This window comes from Callorhinus ursinus, unplaced genomic scaffold (assembly GCF_003265705.2).
Source record: "Callorhinus ursinus isolate GAN/ISIS: 27379988/994484 unplaced genomic scaffold, GSC_fseal_2.0 scaffold58, whole genome shotgun sequence".
Lineage (NCBI taxonomy): Eukaryota > Metazoa > Chordata > Mammalia > Carnivora > Otariidae > Callorhinus > Callorhinus ursinus.
Window position 1 is genome coordinate 6109336 of NW_027397120.1, and position 20036 is coordinate 6129371.

The 20036-nt window shown below is 46.9% G+C and overlaps 1 protein-coding gene across 4 annotated transcripts in view; it reads left to right on the forward strand.

Moving 5' to 3' along the window:
• Nucleotides 1-20036, forward strand: part of CUNH10orf90 (chromosome unknown C10orf90 homolog) — a 300739-nt gene that overhangs the window by 104524 nt on the left and 176179 nt on the right. The gene's annotated exons all lie outside the window — the stretch shown is intronic.

The window sequence follows — 20036 nt, forward strand, 5'->3', positions numbered from 1 at the left end:
TTCTGGTGATGGGTATTAAAGAGGGCACGTTCTGCGTGGAGCACTGGGTGTTACGCACAATGAATCATGGAACATTACATCACAAACTAATGATGTAATGTATGGTGATTAACATAACAATAAAAAAATTTAAAGAGGAATAAAATGTTCTTGAGGGGAAAAAATAAATAAAAATGAAAGTATCAGAAGGGCCGTCTGAGTGGCTCGGTCAGTTAAAAAAAAAAAAAAGAAAGAAAAAGAAAGACATGCATCCAACCAGATTTAACTGCATCCTCTCCAAGGCACGGAGGCTTAGTCATCGGCTGTGTGTACTGAGGAACAAAAGGAGCTCATCTAGAAGTGTGGCAGTCAGCTGCTGCGGTAGACGTGAGGTACTGGTAGGGGTCCACGTGGGCCACTCTGTCTTATTCTTAGGAGAGTGAGGAGAACTACCCATCACGTCCATTCATCTTCTTGGAGGCATATGAGCCCTCCTACATTACCGTGGCTGCCAGAGCAAAGAAAGCATCTCTGGGCACCAGTATTTTGACCTGAACAAAGGACTGGGTCTGAGAGACAGGCATCCAGCATTATGTTTTTGCTGGAAAGGACCATCTGTTGGTGAAATGGCGTTAAGAAGCCCGAGTCCAGTGGCTGAGCAGCAATCCCAGGCTATCCAGCCTAGAGACAAGATTTTACTGAAATCGCAGTGCAAGGCAAGGGGCTCTGCTCTAGCAACAGTTCTGAGTGGAATAGGGCGTCTGAGTCCTCCACGGAACCTGAAACAAACAGGTGTCTAGAATCCAGCCAGACCTGCGGCATCAGAGTCTATGGGTGTGGAGCCCAAGAGGCCATCACAACTGTCCCTTGTGAAAACCACCGCTGTGGGTCTTTTGAGGTTTGCTGTGTTTTAAAGAAATAAACATGATTATCATTTCTTGACCTCCAAGAGTTATTCAGCATAAAGCTCTTCTACAGAGGACTCTTACAATTGCCTCTTCATTCTGTGGGTCACGGGGGGGTTCCGGCCGCCGGGTGCTGGGGGTGGCCAGGCACAATGCCTGACACCGGGCAGGTGAATCAGTGGCGGCTTATGAGTCACAGACACCTCCTAGCCCTGGGGAGGAGCATACCACCTATCACCTGCAGGGCCACACGAGGCTTGGCCTCCAGAACAAAGTGAACAAGTTCAGGCTTTGTACTATCAAGAGGGTAGGGTGACCCCTGCCTCCTGCGGGAGGGTGTAATAGGGTTGTTTGAGTAATTCCGTGAGTTGGAAGGGAAATGAAGCTGCGGTTCAGGGACAAGCAGGAGCTGCTCCTCTCCCTGGGATAAGGAGGGTTATTTGGCCGGGAGATCTTATCTGGGGGAGCAGGGCTGGAAGGGGAATTTGCAGCTTGGCCAGATGAAGCCTTCTTAGTTGCACCAGATGTCAAAACAGCACACAATATGGGGTCTTAATTGTAGGACTTACACCGTGAGGGCCTGGCACGGGGAGAGCAAAGGTGTGGAGGACGGGGCAGAATGACATGGTCTGGGATCTGGGGTGATTAACACGCCTCCTGGGGCAAGGAGAACAGAGAGAGAGCCTGGACTCAGCTTCCGAGAGCATGGTGAGAGTCAGGTGTGGACACCAAGCAGGCACGAGGTCAGTGTTGGGGACATGCAACTAGAGGACACAGTGTCCTCAGATGGAGGAGGTACATCTTGGTGCCTGGGAACGTAGGGTGGGGGCCACGTGGAGGGAGAAACTGTGGCTGGAGCTGACTCAGGATAGCTGCTGCCCAGAGTGCCTAAGATCCCAGCATCAGGTACAGGAATCAGGGGCAAGCCAGGAACTCGTTCCCCAGCAAGGCGGAAACCCAAGTTCTACACTGGGTTCGGTTCAAGTTGGGCACAAGAAGCAGTGAAACCCTAACATCTCTCCAAGCTAAGATTGCTGTCCCATCTCAGGAATGGCGCCACCACCCATGTGGCTGGTCAAGCTGGAGACCTAGGAGTCTTTCTGCCTCTCCCACACGCCTGTGTCCAATCCATGACCATGTCCCTCTGATTTACCTCCTAGTCATCTCTGAGACGCATTCCTGCTGCCATGTTGGCCTGGACTGCTGCACCAGTCTGGGCTTTCTCTGTCTAGTCTCTGCTCACAGCCAGAATGCGCTGTGTGGGCCATGCCGTTCCCTCCTTTAAAATCCTTCCACGCCCTTCAGTTGCTCATAAAGGCAAATCTTACTATGGTCTGAGAGGCCCTGGGGGTACCAGTCCCCGAGCTCCCTCTCTCCCGCACCCTCTCTCTTCCACCCCTGTTCTCCATGTGCCTCAGCTGTGGGGCCCCTGTACAAGCTGATCTCTTTGCTTGAACCTTGCTGCCCGTTCCCTTCCCCCTAAGTCACCTTGACTACAGAGCCTCACCCAGATATCCTAGGGAAGCATCCCTGATCTCAAGACCAGTCCTGCTTCTGGCCCCTGGAGTCCAGCTTCCTGTGCTTTGCTGCCCTTACGACAATCATGTTATGTTGATTTGTACTTGGGAAACACCTGCTCCCCCATCCAGACTATGAGCTGCGCAGGAGCTTGGATTTAGCTTGCCAGCCCCCCACCAAGCTAGGTGCGCCATAAACTGTTGGCGGAATGAGCCGGTTGGGTGCAGGAAGGAGCTAAGTCCCCTGTGGCACCTGGAGAGCCATGGGGACGGGGAAGCGGGCATATCACTGGGGCTGACTTCAGAAGGACTTTAGGAGGACATTTTGGGACACTGTGTGCATCCCTTTCTGCCCTGTCGTCTTCCTCCCTGAGTTGGTGCGATGCTCCCTTCCAACCTCGGCCTTCTCTGTCTCCTTCCTCGGACTTCACCAGTCTCTCTCCTCGTGGAGTCACCGGCCCAGGCCTGACACATGATTACTGGTGTGATTTTCAGCTGCTTTACGTTAAAGAGGCTCATCCGTTTCTCTTTCCTTACTGTTAGTTGTATGTCCAGAGCCCCTGAGAGAAAAAGAACATTTACAAATAATTGTCAAAGTCCCACACTCCTTCCAGAGTTTGATGTCACTGGGGAGAGGCTGCAAATAAAAGGCACCCCTCACCCCCAACTCCGTGGGCCCTGCTGCGCTGAGTGCTGCATGTTTGGGTGAAATACTTTTTTTTTTTTTTTTAAGATTTTATTTATTCATTTGAGATGCAGAGATATGGAGAGAGAGAGAGAGAGAGCACGAGCAGGGAGAGAGGCAGAGGGAGAAGCAGGCTCCCCACTTAGCCAGGAGCCCAATGTGGGGCTCGATCCCAGGACCCTGGGATCACGACCTGAGCCGAAGGCAGACGCTCAACCATCTGAGCCACCCAGGCGCCCCTTGGTGAAATACTCTTAATAGGGTGTAGAGGGAACAGACTTGGTTAAGAGCTGAAGTGTTATATTTTTGAGTAGCTTTCTGCTCAGCTGGCCATCTAAAGAAAAAAGTATTTAAACAAAGGCAGCACAAATCGAAAGTGACACATGGAATTAAATGTAGTTTTGAGGCTTATCGTGTTATGGGATATAAGGGTCATGCTATTGTCCGGCTTTGTGGCGCGAGAGGAGAATTTCTCTGGCATCTGTATACTGTGGCTGAGCCCAGGGGGCGAGGATGCGGAGTCAAGTGCCTCCCGAACAGAGCAATGCCGTCTACCCCCATCGCCTCTTTTACCTCTTGGTAAATGTACCGGTGTTGGCCATAAGATTGTTCTTGCAAAGCATCTGCTTTTGAGCGAAGTATCTCCCGACTTGCTTCCTCCTCTCCTGCCCCCCTGCAAGTGGTCTCTCTCTCTTTCTGGGTGCGGGTGCAGGCGGCCAGTGCCCCTCAGGGCTGGTGGTACCGGGCCTGGCTGAGAGGGAGCTCACAGTCAGAGGTTACAACTGCTAGAAAAAGAAAATTAGGGCCACCACCCCTTTCCAGCTTCCAGGGGAGTGCAAAGACGTCGTGTTTCCTGGTAAAAATGGCATTTCTGTGTTTGGGCGATTTGACAGGTAAGATCTGGCTTCTGTGTTCAAAGATGCCAGTGTTCCGGAAAGGGCCTTAGCTTTGTGTCACGTGCCTACTGTGGGCCCAGGAGGAGACCTCATGTTTATAAAACCTTCTGGAACGTTTCCCCCCTCGGCTGGCATTTGACAATGTGGCCACCTGACCTCTGGGCTGAGGAGAGAGCTCCTGAATCTTATTTTAAGACCTTCAGCGGAGAACTTTCTGTTCTTCCCAAACTACCTTGACCACAGAGGGCTGAGTTTCCTTAAAGCTGCTCAAGTTATTTTTAAATGGAACTCTTTCTTAAAATGGAACCTTGTGGGAAGCCAGTTTGGGTGGGAGACAGAGCAGAGGGGCCCTGGCTGCAGGGGGCCCTGTCCCCCTGCGGGGGTGGGGGGGTTGCTCTGCAGGTCCAGCCGGGCTGCCGGTTGCAGAGCAGGATTTGAAAACCATCCTCCGCAGGACGGGGAGTTGGCGGGAGGGAACAGAGCATTTGAATACAAATTGATTGCTGCTCTCTCTTTGAACGTGGAGACTTCCCATCATTAACCCAGAGCCCCGTGGAACAAGCAGGTTATCACCATGGGCAGTCCATTTCCACCTAGAGACCTCCCCCGCGTCTGTATCGATCGGCCGTCAAGTTCCTAAGTCCTGCTTCGTTTAGGGCTCTCCTGATTGTGCTCATCTTGGGATCTTTGAGCTGCAGCTGACAGGTTCTGCAGGTGGAGGGCTGGTCCCGTGAAGAGAGAAGGGGTGGGAATGTGCCCTGGGTTTCGACTGGAAGATGGGATGTAGCAGAGTCTATAATAGGACCATGCTTTTAAAATTCCCTTCCCTTTCTGGTATTAAATGGCTTTGCTTTAACGATCCTCAGCTCATAGTTTCTTTTAGATCCTTCATGCTGGCCCTGGCGGGACTCCAGCTACTTACTCAGCTCCGAATGTGCCTTTTCCCTAATGCCTTGCGTGTGCTTCGGTTTGATTTGTTCTTTTTATGGGACTTCGGAGACAGTCTCTGGTGGTGATTAAACACCGAGACTGTCAGCCTGCCGAGGGGGCCCAGCTCATTCCTGGACAGCTCTGGAGACAGGAAGGGCTGGGGTCAGGGACCTCAAGCTTCCAGAAAGCTGTGCCACGTGATGGCGTTGAGGAACATGGTCTCTGAGCACGGGGTGTCCGAGCATGAATTACAGTTTGGTTCAGAGGAGAATGTTCCTGCCCTCAGAGACTAGATCGGAGTCAGTGGCCAACTTTGTCTCTGCCCTTGGCCATCTTGGAAGGCCACCCTGAGGATGAATCAGGCTACACCCCAGCCTGTGCTTCTGAACACTTCGGCAGGTGTGTGCAGACTTCCCTGCCCTGAGTGCTGCTTCATCTCAGGCAGACACTGCCTTACCTTCCCTAGGGAATCTCCTGGCAATTTGCAAAATGTCCTACATCTTCTCTCCTATAACACATCCTGTCCATCAGCAAAATTCCTTATGGGTCCTCATGGGTCTCTGGGCAATTACTGGGGAGATAATGGAAAATGCCTGCAGAGCTGGGATGCTGTGTCTTCCCAGGAGGGTTTTATCATGTGGGTGGCAATATTGGGGGCAACATCCAGATGTTGGCAGCAGGTCCCGGAGTCAGACCAGGCTCCGTGTAGTTCCAGAAACGCCGATTTGTCAGAGAACCTGGAGGGAGATAAGGTGTGAACACCAGCAGTAGGAATTCAGACGCCCATTGCCACGGTAATGCCAAAAAACACACCATCTCCAAGACTCAGTGGCTCATAGAAGCATAAACATTTCTTCGGCTCTTAAAGCACAGGTTGGTAATTTTGGCTCCTCGTTCTTGTCTTTGGCTTTGGTCTCATCTGGGCCTGATCAGGCAGAACCTAGAGGGCCGGCCAGCAGGGTGGGCTTCCATGTACCGAGGACACGTGTATGCAAAGGGTTGAACCTTAAGCATCCTGATTCATTTGGCTTTGTGAGAAGGCCGCCTGTGCATGTAAGGGCAGATTCAGGTGTGAGGCCAAAGGCCTGCATAAACGGGCGAACTTGTCTGGGACATAGGGTGCAAAGGGTCAAGTACAAAACTGCCAGGACCCCTGCCAGAGGTGTGGAAGAGTGTCCACGTGGGCAACGTGCCTGAGGCTTCTTCCACTCCACATGGGGCCCTTTGATGGCACGGGTGGGGGGCCGGCGTGAGAGCAGGGAGGCACGTTCAAGGCCCATAGCAGCCGTCCAGAGAAGGGAGTGTATGATGAGGGTGGTAGCCTGGGACACTGGATGCGGCCAAACAGGTGTTAGAAATAGAGTTCCCAGATTTTGCTCAAGGGTTGGGGGTGGGTGGCAAGAGACGGGAAGAATTGAGGGTGCTGGTGTGGCATCCACTCACTACTCCTAGGAGGTACTGATGAGCACCCCAAGTCCAGAGTGAGGAAGTGGGCCCTGGGAGGTTAGGAGCCTGCCGTGATTCAGGACAGCTTTGTGTCAGGTTTGAACCCTGGCCGGCTGCGTGGAAGCTGGCTGCCACCACGTGCTTGCTGGGGCTGCAGAACTGGTGAGGTCACTCACGGGGTTGTCCACTTTAGACTAGACATGCATGGGACCTATCAGATAGACGTGAGCAAAGGCTTTGCCCTTCCTTCTCTTTTTTGTCCTCAGTCTGTGTGCTTTCCACCTTCCGAGTCACCATCCCTAACCCCAGGGGCCCTCTGCTGCTTTGCAGAGCCCTGCTGGGCCACTTCATCCGAGGGAGTCACCTCTCCCTCCTCCTCGGCTTCCCTGCCCCAACCCCCTCAGTTCATTCACAGGGCGACCACACTGAGGCCACTCTGGGACCTCTGCATCCCAGCATCTTAGACTCCGCGCATGGTGGGCACCCAGTCAAGTTTTGTTGAATGAAGGTCTTTGACGTCAAGGCAGAGTAGTGAGCTGGTTATATGCAAGGGCTCCAGGGATTTTAAGCTCTCTGGCCTGTGTTCTTGTTATGAAAATAGGGACAATGATAGTCCGTGCATCATGGGGCCATTGAGAGATTAAACAAGGTCATGGTGGCACCCACCATACCTAGTATAAAGTACACGCATGGGGGTGATTGCTCCTTTTATTACCTGTATTTGAAGAGGAAAGAAAGAGGAACAACTGTATGCAAGGACTGTAAGACAGAACTCTGAGGAATATTTGCAAGTTAGAAGAGAGGTTGGTGAATGCAAAAGGAAGGCTCTCTAGCAGGGAAGTTCATGGACCATCTTGGGGTCTGAGAGCTCTCCCTCCTACTCACCTCTTCTTGCAGTTGGCGTTCATCAAACCCCGTGCTGCCTGGCCCCATCCCTGGACAGAGCTTTGCAGGGTTGGTGGCTTCTGTCTTTACTGAATACAAAGTATGTGGATTTACTAATGGGGAAGGATGTCCTATCCACACAGAATACAAAGCATGCATAGCCCTATTATTTATAAGCTCATTTTTCTACAAATGGCTTCTCATCCCTTGTGAGCATCGGTTTTTCTGATAAGTTTAACTAAAATTTTAAGTATGTGGAGTGTAAAATTACTTTGAAAACTTTCCCCCTTTCAAGCCATCGCGTAAAGAATGGATCCCTTCAGATGTCTGCATCTGTCCGGCAGCTGGAAACTTCATCTCCTGCTCTTGCTGTTAACACCTGCCATTTGTCTGCGTGCAGGCTTTTCTTGATAATCGAGATGTGTTGTGCACAAAGCAGGGGTCTTATTTGAGGATGCCGAAGATGGTCTCTGGCCAGATGTTTCCCCTTCATTAGAATGTGTCCATCAGACACCTTTGCTGGAGGGCGTCTGCCTCTGTCATCTTATTAGCTAGGATAAGCTGGGCTTCTCGTTCCCTCACCGAAAAGATGAAATTAGCATTTAAGAAGCTGTCATCATAAAAGTTTTCACCCTTCACAATTAATGCAAGAAGAGGTCAATGATGGTAAATTAATGCTGCAGAAATCAGCCTTCATCATTCATGAGCAGTTAGGGCCCTAAATGCCATCTCGGAAGGCTGCCTCTTCCTTCCAATCTCAATGAGGATGGAACACTGGCTTGTGTTTGGAATCTTAATTTCTATATTGGCAGTGTCGCAGAGAGTCCTGCTTAGACCCCAGCCTCTTGCACAAGGGCCATCACAGGTCTCTTCAGAAGCCACGGTGTGGCACGGGGGGGAAATAAATGGCAAATGGTGGATACTGCTACTTCTACAGGCGGGGGTGGCCCATGGAAGGAGCTCCGTGTTTGTAAGGAATGGTCCGGTCACAGCCCAGCCCTCCCTACTGAACTGGGATCGCCTGTCACACTCTTGCCTGTGAGGACAGCGGAGAGTGAGTGGTGGGTAGGTAAGCCTGGTCTCGGAGAAGTTGCAGGGACCAGACGGAGGACAGGAAGGTGATGTTATATAGCCAAGGAGACACCCAACGTAGGAGTGGTGATGGCCAAGTATTCAGAACTGTCCACTTGGAAAATCAGTCCCAAATTACTTATTATTGAATGGTTCTCAATGCTGAGAGGCAGGAGCCAATGAAACTCATCTTGAAGGCTGACCTCTGGCAAGATCAGCCCCCCCCCCCCCCCGGCTCAGTGTTCCTAGTGATGGTCAGAACTCAAGCAAAGGGCGCATTGGGAGTGCTGGGATTCTCCACAAATAAGGAACACGTGAAGTAGTGACAAACAAAGCATCCAATCACCCTACACCATTCTTTCCTTTCCCCCAACCCACCCACCCCCCCCCCCCCCCTTCTCCCTTCCCTCCTCCCCTTCCTCCCTATTCCCCTCCCTCCTGTCCTTCTGTCTTCCCTCCTTCCTTCTTTTCTTCTTCCATTCATCCAAACTTTCACTCTTCCGTCCTTCCACCCGTCCATCCGCCCAACATCTGATAGGTACGAGCTTTGAGAAAGGCCTGAAAATACGTAAATAAATAAGACACAGACCTTGGCATTTTTGAATTTACTATAAGAGATGGGCATTTGGAGACCCCAAGAATGTGAAAGCCAAAGAGATCTTTTAGGGACCTCCTTGCCCTATTTGACCAGTAGGAAAACTGAGCAGAGACTAGATGAGTGACCTGGTCAGGTTGGACTGGGGTCCAGGCTTCATAAGTGCCATTAGAAGGAGTTTTCATGCACCACGCTGAGGAGCCCATCTTCATGATAAGAACAAACCTATGCTTTACAGACTGGGTAAAACTCCATGCATTTTTCTGAGGGACAACTGCTAGTTTTGACAAGGAGAGCAAGCAGGGCCCCTCTTCAGAGAAAACTGCCCCAGCATGCTCAGAAGTCAAGCAGATATATTCACGTTGACATGAAACCAGGCTCGGCCAAGCAGCCGGAATCAGAGCTTTCTCTTCGCTGGGGGTACCAAAAGGAATGAAAGTGCGTGACCTTGGCCTCTTAGACTCCCCCCTTCTTACCTGTTACTGCCAGACACGGATATGAACTCACAGTGATTTTTCTCTAGTAGTGGGTCTCCCTCTACCCCTTCTATTTTTTAACCTGGGAAGAGCCCAAATTCTGGAGTTTCAGTCTGGCTTCAGGACTAGAGGCGTGAACCACTTGAAGACAAGAAAGAGCTTGGCTTCCTTGCAGGTTTGGCTTTGGGCGGTACTCCTGGTGAATCCGAGGCCGCTGTGTGACCGCTCCACCAACATGGACCACGGTGAGGTTTTCCTAATCATCCACGAGGGATAGTAAAGTGGAGCTATTCCTTAGAACTTAAAATAACTGGTTTATCTCCATTATTTAAAAAAAAAAAAAAATCACTGCTCTTACATGGCCAACCTGGTTTCACTGAGCTTTATTTCAGTTTAGCAAGATGGCCTTAGTCATGGCAGCCGAGATAGCTGCTGGATGGGAATGTCCTTACCGAGAATCAGAGAAAAGTTTGGAAGTGTTGACAGCCCCAAGGACAGTTACCCTTTCACTTAGAAATCAAGGTTACATACTCCTGGTGAAGCGGTTTTAGAGTCAGCCCCGTTTCTTTAATTGCTAGCACCAGCCTACCTGGGAAGCCTGCAGTGGCGGCACCAATATAGCTCGGTTTATTGATCCCCGTGATTCAGTGTTTCTGCTCAAGGCATATTTTAGTAGTTTTAACAGATCAGCACAATAGTTCAAGGATCAATCATTATTTCTTCCTACTGATCCATTTTAATTGTGATATCAAAGATGCAGTGATCCTTTCTTAAGTCGGAAGAACATATCTAAAGCCAGGATAAGATTTTATTATCATTGTAATGAGCCTTGCCCCTGAGAGGCAAGGTAGGAGGCTCATCAGTGCCTGACCTGACCCCAAGCATCCACACCCCTGAGCTTACCTGGAGCTGCTGCCCTCCGCAGTTCAGCCAGCCAGGTGAGCTCTTTCCCTCCTTCCTCACTAGGACAGCCGTGGGTTTTGGGAGGCAGATGGTGTCAGCAGGATTTTCCTGTGCTTGGAGTGGTGTGGGGTGGAATGGACAGGGAAGGTGAGGTAATGGTCCACTTTCTGTGATAATCTGTCTTTACAACAAAGGAGCGTGGATTGTACACCGGGAAAAGAAGTCTGAGGCCTTCCCACACTTCGGGAAGTAATCCAGCATTCCGTGGGAAGTCTCCCACCGCAAAACCACCCACTGTAGGAATTAAAGGTTGCAGTAAAGATTCTGGTGAACGATGTAAAGAAATTAAGTGATTGAATTTCAGTCCTCCAGTTAATGTCTACATTGCCCACTCTCTACTTCATTTTGAGTCCTTGATACCTTCAGGGAAATTAAAGTGTTGCCCAAACAAGGTCAGCCTACTGAGAAGGGATATGCCCTGGCTCAGTCCAATACTGCTTTCCCCACGCTCTTGCCCTCTGAATTTCTCTTCTCCCCCAGAATATGTTGGAACCAATCAGATGGAGGATGGATGATAGAGGAGACACAGCCTAAAAGACCACTGTATTCTGGGTCAGGTTTCCCAAATGATGTTCCTTCTGTTACCATTTAAGTAGGATGCCATAAAATACTTGTATTTTATAAAAACATTACTTGCTCAAGCCTGCTTGGGAAACACCGGGTTACTAGGGTGAGCCGTTTTCTTTAGTGAGGACTCTTAGAGCCCTCAGTATGCCGAGGGCCTGCTTGCCCTTTGCATAGTGGGCACCTTGCTGGACAAGGGTCATATGGAACATGCATTAGGAAATACTGTTCTGGCTCTCAAGACGTCTACTGAATACCTGCTCTAGAAGGCTAGGCCCTGAGGCCCCCCCAGCAAAGGGTAGACCAGTGTCTGCTTAGATATAATCTCTTCACTTCCGATAAGGAAGAGTGAGTGGAGATTCTAGGATCCCATGAGGCACCCTCCTCAGAACCTCTGCAGTTCTCTGCGTCAGCATGGCCATTGGGCCACAGAACCTGATGCATCTGTCACTTGTGATTGAGCAGAAAACACCTGCCAGCTCCTTAAGGGCAAAGGCAGAGTGGGTATTTGTCCATCTTTGGCTGCCCAAGGTCCCTTTATGTCTCCCACCAGCACGCCAAGTTCTTTCTAGGTATATTAATTCCCACTGCGCTCAGCCTTGTTGGAAGTAAATATGGATGCCTGTGCCCCACTGTGGAAGCTCAAGTGATCCCTAGGCGGATTTCCTGCCCGACTCTTCCTCTTCCTGCTCCATACTTTCAGCATAAATCCTAAACATGACCCACCGGATGCTCTTTCCTAAAACTTTGGCCCTGGAATGAGAAACGTAAGGAGAAAAGAAACCATCGCAGGTCACATGGCCCAAAGCTCTTACCTCGACCGTATGTCTGGCTGTAAGACCATTCCTGACTCTCTCTGCTGTTTGGTTCCCAGGACCCCACTTAGCTCCTGCCCCGGTCCATGTTCTCCGTCTCTTCACCAACTCTGTGAGCTCTCCAAATACGACTGCTTTCGGTTAGCCCAAGGCCGGTCCTGCCGGGAACTCTGCGCGGAAAACCAGAAAGGACCTGGTTTTATTATCTTGTAATCATCCTCCAGTGCCTGCCCCAATGAAACACCTAGTAAGATTTTAATACCTACTTGCTGAATTGACCGGCGAAGTTCCTCATCTCTTCGTATCATGGGGGGTAGATCTAAAAAGGTGCAGTGATGGGCTTATTCATTCAACAAAGGTTTATTAGGTAAACATTGTGTTTTAGAAACCATTCTAGGGGCTGAGACGATAGCCATGAGCAATCAAAGACCTTGCCACAGGAAGCTCTCATCCTACTTGGGGGGTTGGGGACAGACTAACAAAGATACGGGTTGCCAGGTGGTAGTGTGCTCTGCAAAGAAATATAAAGTGAGGAAAGGAGGTAAAGAAGAATGGAGGTGCACTGCCTTGTATAGATGGTCAGAGAAGACTTCTGGGAAAAAGGGGCATTTGAGAGACACGAGGGAAGGAAGGAAGTAGGCTATGAGATATTTGGGGAAGGACAAAATCCTGAGTCTGGGACGTGTGTAGGTTGGTCGAGAACAGCACAGAGGCCAGTCAGGGGCTGCTGAATGAAGGGATAGTGGGGGATGGCATCACAGATGAGGAGGTGCTGAAGCCAGGGTAAGTCAAGTTGAAGTCAGGAGCCCAGGGGAGGCTTTGAGTAGGGGAGGAGGTGCTCTGACTTGGGTTTTAAAAAGTATTTACTCTAAGGTCTGCTGTGACGTCCAGCTGTGAGCTTATCCAACAGCTCGTAGAGTTGCTGGTCAGACAGGGATGGGGCCTGAGGCCTTGGGCTGTGCTGTTTGCTCTAACTTCTGTGTCTCCCATGGAGGACAATTGCATAGCGTATTTTGAAATCAAATTATGTTGTTAATATTTCATGTGAATCTTTCCAATATTGCTACTTAATTTGTGGCAATGATAAGTATGTAGGGAAATATGTGCTTGCACATGTAAATTAAATAATTTTATGTCAAGTAGCTATCTGAAGGGTTGTTGAGGTTCCTTTGCATAATGGGAGTGTGTGCACCTTTGTAACTAGAGCATGGTTAGCACTGTCGGAGCCAGGGACCATCACTGCATGCCAGGGCACTCTGGCCACCTCTAGTAAAATCCTCCCTGTCATTCAGGCTTCTGGGTTCGGAACAGAGGCTGCTGAGTGGTGGCAGACCACGGTGCTGAAATAATTGGAAAGGACTTCCTTGAGCAGGGTTTGTCAGCCTCAGCACTACTGACCCTGTGGCAGATAATTCTCTGTGGTGGGGGCCATCCTGGCATTGTAGGACGGTAGCTGCATCCTTGGCTTCTGCCTACCAGGTGCTAGCAGCACCTCCTCCCCCATTATGAAAACTAAAAATGTCCCTAGACATTGACGTCTATCCCCTAGAGGTAAGATGGCCCCAGTTGAGAACCACTGTTATAGAGTGTTCAGACTCAAAAACAACACTAACAGAAAGAGAAATCTGGATTTTTTTTTCTTGGTCACAAGGAGGAGCTAGCTGAACCCACCAGTGGGCAGGGGTGATAAAGAGTGGAAAGTAGGGTCGGGGTCTCCTTTCTAAGCCTGATAACATCATTCATCAGTTGAGCTAGAGAAAGTTGATATCCATGGAGTTTATTTCAGTTATTTTTGTTCACTTAGCAAATCTGATTGCTCCTATTTCCCAGGGACAATATAGGTTCAAGGGTGAAGTGGGAGTGAGTATAAGAATGAACCAGACACAATTCTGCAGATTCTAATATCTGATGCAAAGTGATATTACAGGGGAAAATTTGGGGGTTCTAGGAGGAAAATAGGGAGAAACACCCCAATGAGACCGTAGGACAGAGACGGGAAGGATGTTTGCTAAACTGGGGGGTCTGAAGGAACTGAGTATAATGGAGTTGGGACAGGGTGGCAGAAATGGTAGAGAACAGCATGTTCAAGGCCAAGAAGCCAGAGTGTAGTTCGTTCAGAGGACTGTAGGTAGTTCAGTATCACTGAAATACAAAATAATTGTAGAGTATGAATGGATGGGTCCTGATGAATTAAAGTGAAGTGAGAGAATTCTCTCTAGATTCTCCCAATTTTGCTACATTAATTGTATGGAGGAATTTTTATTAATATCAAGAATGAGTGAAATGGTCTCAGAAAAAACAATCCATAAGATTGTCATACTGAAATAACTAAATTGGGGACTCTTATTCATGACAGATGCCACTAAAAATAAATACACCATATGTCATCATTATCATAATAAACAATCAACATTTATTAATTCCTTCCATGCACAAAGCACAGATGGCAACAATAGCTAGGGGAGAACACTTGAAACAAATATGACTTCATTCACTCAGCAAATATTGATTGAGCACATGCTGGGTGCCTGCAGTGGGCCAACCACTGAACATACACAGATAAATTCCACACCGTCCCTGACCTAAAGGAATACAACTTTTAAACAAAAGACATCTACTGTTTTTGTCACCTGGAGATGTGTCACACAAATTGAAAAGGAAAATATTAAGACCTCACTAAATCAGTGCACAAAGGACAAAAAAAGGAGATGAAGCTAAAAAATACACAGAAAAATATTCAACCCCATTAAAATGTAAATTAATTCACAATGTGTCTATTGAAACTGAACATTGCCCGTGGTCACATAAAGTAGTAGAACCCACTGGGAAGACATAATTCAATAGAAAGAAAACAGCCATATACTGGAAGATGTTCATTGTAGTATTATCTATTTTAAGAAAAATCAGGAGCAACCTAAACGCTTGATTGTAGGGAAAAGATTGTGTAAATTTTGGTAATTTGCAATAGAAGTTATAAACAGGTTGTAATAGTGCAAAACACGCAAAGCATTTTCTATCCTTCTTGAGGGCTGTTCCACAAGAGGGTCAGAAGGGGCCTCATCCATTATGGGCACTCAATAAATACTAAGCATAACACCTAGGTCAAATTAAAAAGCAATGACTAATTAAGCACATGAAATAAAGACCAGGCAGGGATGCATTAAATTTATAATTGTTGTTTGTGGTTGGACCCTGAAAGCAGTATGCTAAGTGAAATAGATCAGAGAGAGAAAGACAAATACTATATGATGTTATTTATATGTGGAATAAAACAACAACAACCAAACTCATAGGAGATGAGATCAGACTTGCAAGTGCCAAAGGTGGGGAATTGTAGGAAGGGGGTCAACAGGTACAAACTTCCAGTTACAAGTTACAAGTCAGATAAGTACTAGTGAGGTAATGTACAGGATGGCTATGTCTAACCTGGTTCGATGATGTATAGGGATGTTGCTTAAGAGTAAATCCTAAGAGCTCTCATAATACAGAAAAAAATTTTTTTTCTTCTCTTCCTTCTTTTCTTTTTATTGTATCTATATGAGAAGACAGATGTCTGCTGAACCTGTTGTGATCATTTCATAGTATATGTAAATCAAGTCATCAGGCTGTACACCTTAAACTTACACAGTGACGTATGTCAATTATTTCTTGATAAGACTTGAAAGAATTTGTAATTGTTGAATTCGTTGGGAATATAGATTATTCCCCTCCTCCCATTTACTGAAATTTATAAAATATTTACGTGGCTTCTATAAGTTTAAAACCAAAGGAAATTAAAACAAATTAAAACAAAATGATTAACAGTGAGTCTAATGTTTCCTTCCCCATAACCAGTCAAAAGACTCTGGATTTGCTGAATTTTTCTTCCCTCTGCCCCCTCCATCCTCCAGGGAGGATCTTCTATCTTTTCTGACTTCTGTAATGGAAAACAGGAGAGTGGCCTGAGGTGGAGAGGAGGAAGGTGCTCAAGAAATATAAATAATGTTGTTGAATTGTTTTAAAATTCCTTTAGTTTCAGTGGACTGTGTTCTTTGGATCAAGACACTGTCCTGGGGATGAATCACGTGGGTGATAGTTTTATAAATGTGGTTTAATTTTTTTTTTATTAATTAAAGCAATAAAGCTAAAGTAGTCAAGACAGTTTAGAATTGGTAACAGGATAGAATACTGAGCCCAGATATAAACCCACAGTTGCCTGATGAGTGACAAAGAGGCCACAGCAATGACGTGAGGAAGAACTTGTCCTGAAACAGTTGGAAATATACAAATTCAGTCCCAGGTGGATTGTAAAGTGTTTTACCTAAATGTAAAAGACAAAAACAAGTGGGTTTTATTTTTTTAAAAATTTTTCAAAGATTTATTTATTATTACATAGGAGAGAGAGTGTGAGTGGCAGGAGAAGCAGAGGGAGAGGGACAAGCAGACTCCTCGCTGAGCATAGAGCCAGATGTGGGGCTTGATCCCAGGACCCCGAGATCATGACCTGAGCCAAAATCAAGAGTCAGACACTTAACCAACTGAGCCACCCAGCTTAAGTAGGTTTTAGTAGATAACATGAAAAAATATTTTTAGGATTATGGGTGGGTAAAACATAAAATGCTAACTGTAAAGGAGAAGATTGTTCCATTGAATCATTTTAAAATTAAATTAAAATTGAGGATTACTGCTCATCAAAAGAGTCCGTGTAAAGCAATAAAGAGGCAAACCACAGAGAGGCAGAAGATAATTGTGACAGATCAAAAGATCCATCTAACAAAGGATTTGTATCCAGGATCAGATATATAAAGAATTTCTGTAAATTCAATAGGGAAAAACAACACAATTTTTAAAAGGGCCAAAGACTTGAAAAGATCCTTCACAAAAGAGGATATCCAATGGCCAAAAAATATATGAAAAGGTTCTCAAGATCATTACTCATCAGGGAACTGCAAATTAAAAGTGCAGTGAGATATTACCCACCAGCATAGCTAAAATGAAATAGACACAACCAAGTGTTGGTGAGGATTTGAAGCAGCGGGGATGCTCATGCATTGCTTGTAGGAGCGTGGACTAGCACAGTGACTTTGGAAAACCCTTGAGTTGTCAGTACTGAAGCTGCACACACTCAAACGCTGTGGCTAAGTGATTCAACCCCTTATGTGTATTCCCAACAGGAACACATGTCTCTGTGTCTTGGAGGACATGTATGAAGAATATCCACAACAGCATTATTTGTAACAGGCATTTAGTAGGAAACAACCTAAATGTCTATCAAGAGTGAAATGGATAAAACGTTGGAGAAATTAAAAGGAACAAGCTACTGCCACACACTGCAAGATGGTGTGCAATGTTGAATAAAAGAAACCAAATACAAAGGAGTATATATTGTACACTTTCCTTTACGTACAGTTTAAAAAAGACAAAATGAATGTCTGGTTCTGACTGAAGTCAGAATGATAACTGGAGGGTGGATGAAGGAGCAAGGCATAAAGGAGGCTCATACTTTTAAACGACCAGAATGGTGGTTCTGCAGATGTGTTCATTTTGTAAATCTTACCAAGCTCTACATTTGTTCCTTTTGTATGTGTATGTCATACTTTAATAAAAAGAAATTGAAATTGTTTGACTTATAGGAGGAAAGACTGGGGTGCTTGATTCTTATCTTTAGGCAAATACAGTATTATATTTAAAGTAAGGACAGAGAAGTCTAGCTTATATCCAGGTAAGTGAAAAATCAAACAAGTATAAGTTGAAGTAAAAGAGAATCTGGCCAGGCGGGAAGAAAGACTCAATGAAGATAAGGTTGGTCAAATGCAGCCATGGTTTGTGGGAAGATGGGAAGGCTTTGTCCTAGAATCTTCAAGAAGAAAACAAATGGTGTCCCAGCACCAAGGAGAGTCCCTGTCAAAGTCATGAACAAAGCTAGATAAAATAACTGTTTCTTTGATTCTAAGATGCACATTTTGTCACATTTTAACATTCCTGAGATCTAGATGCGTCATGGAGTCCATAGCACTTGGAAGTTAATGGTAGTATCTTAGGTCCAGAAAATAATGGTACATCAATATAAGATTGCAAGATTGAAAGGCACCTTCAATTTGATGAAATATGGTAATAAAACCCCTCCCGGCTTTAAGATTCCCTTGTGAGCCTCATAATAAGGGAGGCTTATTCCCTTAGGAAAGCATTTTCTATCCCTCCCGAGGGTTGTTCCACAAAAGGGTCAGAAGGGGCCTCATCCATTATAGGCACTCAATAAATATTAAGCATCAGCTGTGGCCCACAGCCAGCTCTGAATAAAAATTGGCATATGTTAACATTTATTGCTCATGGATTTTGTGACTGATGATCTCTCTCTCTCTCTCTCTCTCTCTGTATAATCCACATTTGTAATGGCAAACCCCAAAGTAGAACAGAGGGAGAGCCAATGGTAGATGATGCTTTCCTCTGCAGAGATAGAGAGTGGGATGAGGGAGATCAGCCTGGAAGTTAGAGAGGTGCCCAGGACACAGGCAAAGACAAAGGTCTTGATATCAGAGCTTGTTGCCCTAGCAAAGATCTCGGAAGCCATTCACACAAATGAAGTGCTGTGTTGGGGAATGCTTGTCCTGCAGAGAATGAAGTGAGGGGCTTGTGTATCCATGTGTGTCCATACCTAAGGACTGAATGTTTGGCCGTGATGGATACACTTGTGAAGAAGACTGGCTCTGAGCTGCTAGAGTGTAAGAACCCAAGCTGTGCTTGCAGAAGAATCCAAACCAGTCATTGTGAGTGGAATGCACAGCATCTTGGTAGTGTTACCTTGCTGTGGTGCTTGTTTTTGCCCATCAGCAAGCAGAACATTCTTTTCACTGGCACCCCGGGGAAAGGAGTGGAGATCTTACATCACTCCCTGGTTGGAGATCAAATTGGAAGGAATGCCCCAAGTCTCCTCATTTGGTGTGGGGTGTAGATGTATAGAGCGATTTGGGGAGGGAGGTTAAAGAGGAGGCAGCTCAAAAGAAATTAGCCTAGCATATATCGAGGAATTTGTACTATTTGATTGCACATGGTGTTTTTGACTTTCTCCTTCTTTGGATTATCAGAAAGAGGAGAAACTTTCAATGGGGAGGAATTAAGTCAGCTGGGTTTTCTCATAGCAGATGATACCTGACAGATTTAGAATCGCCGTCAGGGATTTAAGTCTTCTATTGTCTTTCAAGTTCGATTAAATAGCTCTGGTTATGAAAGGGAGGTGCAGGAAGCAAGAAGCCGAGTCAAATCAGTGTTGCAGGCCCTACTTTGCCGGAGCACTGAAGGTCACTGGATCAAGAAGGGGAGACTTGCTGTTATTTTTCTTCCTGCCTGAGATTCAGTTAGGAAGAGACAAGCAAAGAACAAAGATCAAAGGTTTTGCTCTTCAAGTGGCATGAATTGCCCCAAGCTTGGCTTTAGCTGTGAATGGCTGTTAATTAAGGAGATGGATTGTACAGACCGAAGACAAGGCTCAAATACCTAAGAGCCCTGCCTTCCAGAGTTAAGTTAGTGGAGAAAGAGCCACCATGTTGCTGCCCAAAGGATTGATTGCTAGAAGCTGCCAGAGGATTCACACTGCATGACCACCTTTGTGCCTTTGTCATAACTACAATGCCTGCCTGCCTCTTAAAATCCTCCCAAGGCCCAGCTCACCATTCACCTCCTATCCAAACAAATGCCAACTGTGTGCAAGACTCTGGTAGATTCCGTAGGATGGGTGGGATCATATTAGAATGGTTACTTGGTGTGTGTCTCCCCCATCTCCTACCCCTATGCACATCCAAGATCTTCAGGTGAGCCCTGAAAACCTTTCCTCTAGGACAGCTAGACGTGAGTCACCTACTAGCTGTTGAAAGAGGGTTGTTACAGAAATAGAAGCATAGATGAGGGCAAATACTTGAATATTAGATTCAGTAGCCATTGGTTTAAGTGTGAGGCGGATAGATTTGGGTGTTTATTCCACCCAGATTAGATAAAAGAGTCACAGGCTTGGAAGGAGGGCACACTCAGACAGGAACACAAGATCAAGAGACTATCAGTTTCTGGCAGACAACAAGCATCAGCAGTGGGGGGGGGGGGCTGTGTATCAATTTTATAGCAGAAATGTGCTCATTTGTGCCCCGATGCCCCAAGACACAGCTCAGCCCCACATCCAGCCATCCCGGAGGACAACCCTCTGTTCAGTGGTCTGGGACACTCGGAAGTCCTCTATCACTGATGCCAGTAGAGGTGGTAGTGCCCTGATGGGAGGTCCCCAGCACATGGCCAAATTGGAATTAGATGGAGAGTGTTTGGAATTTCATGAAGTTACAACA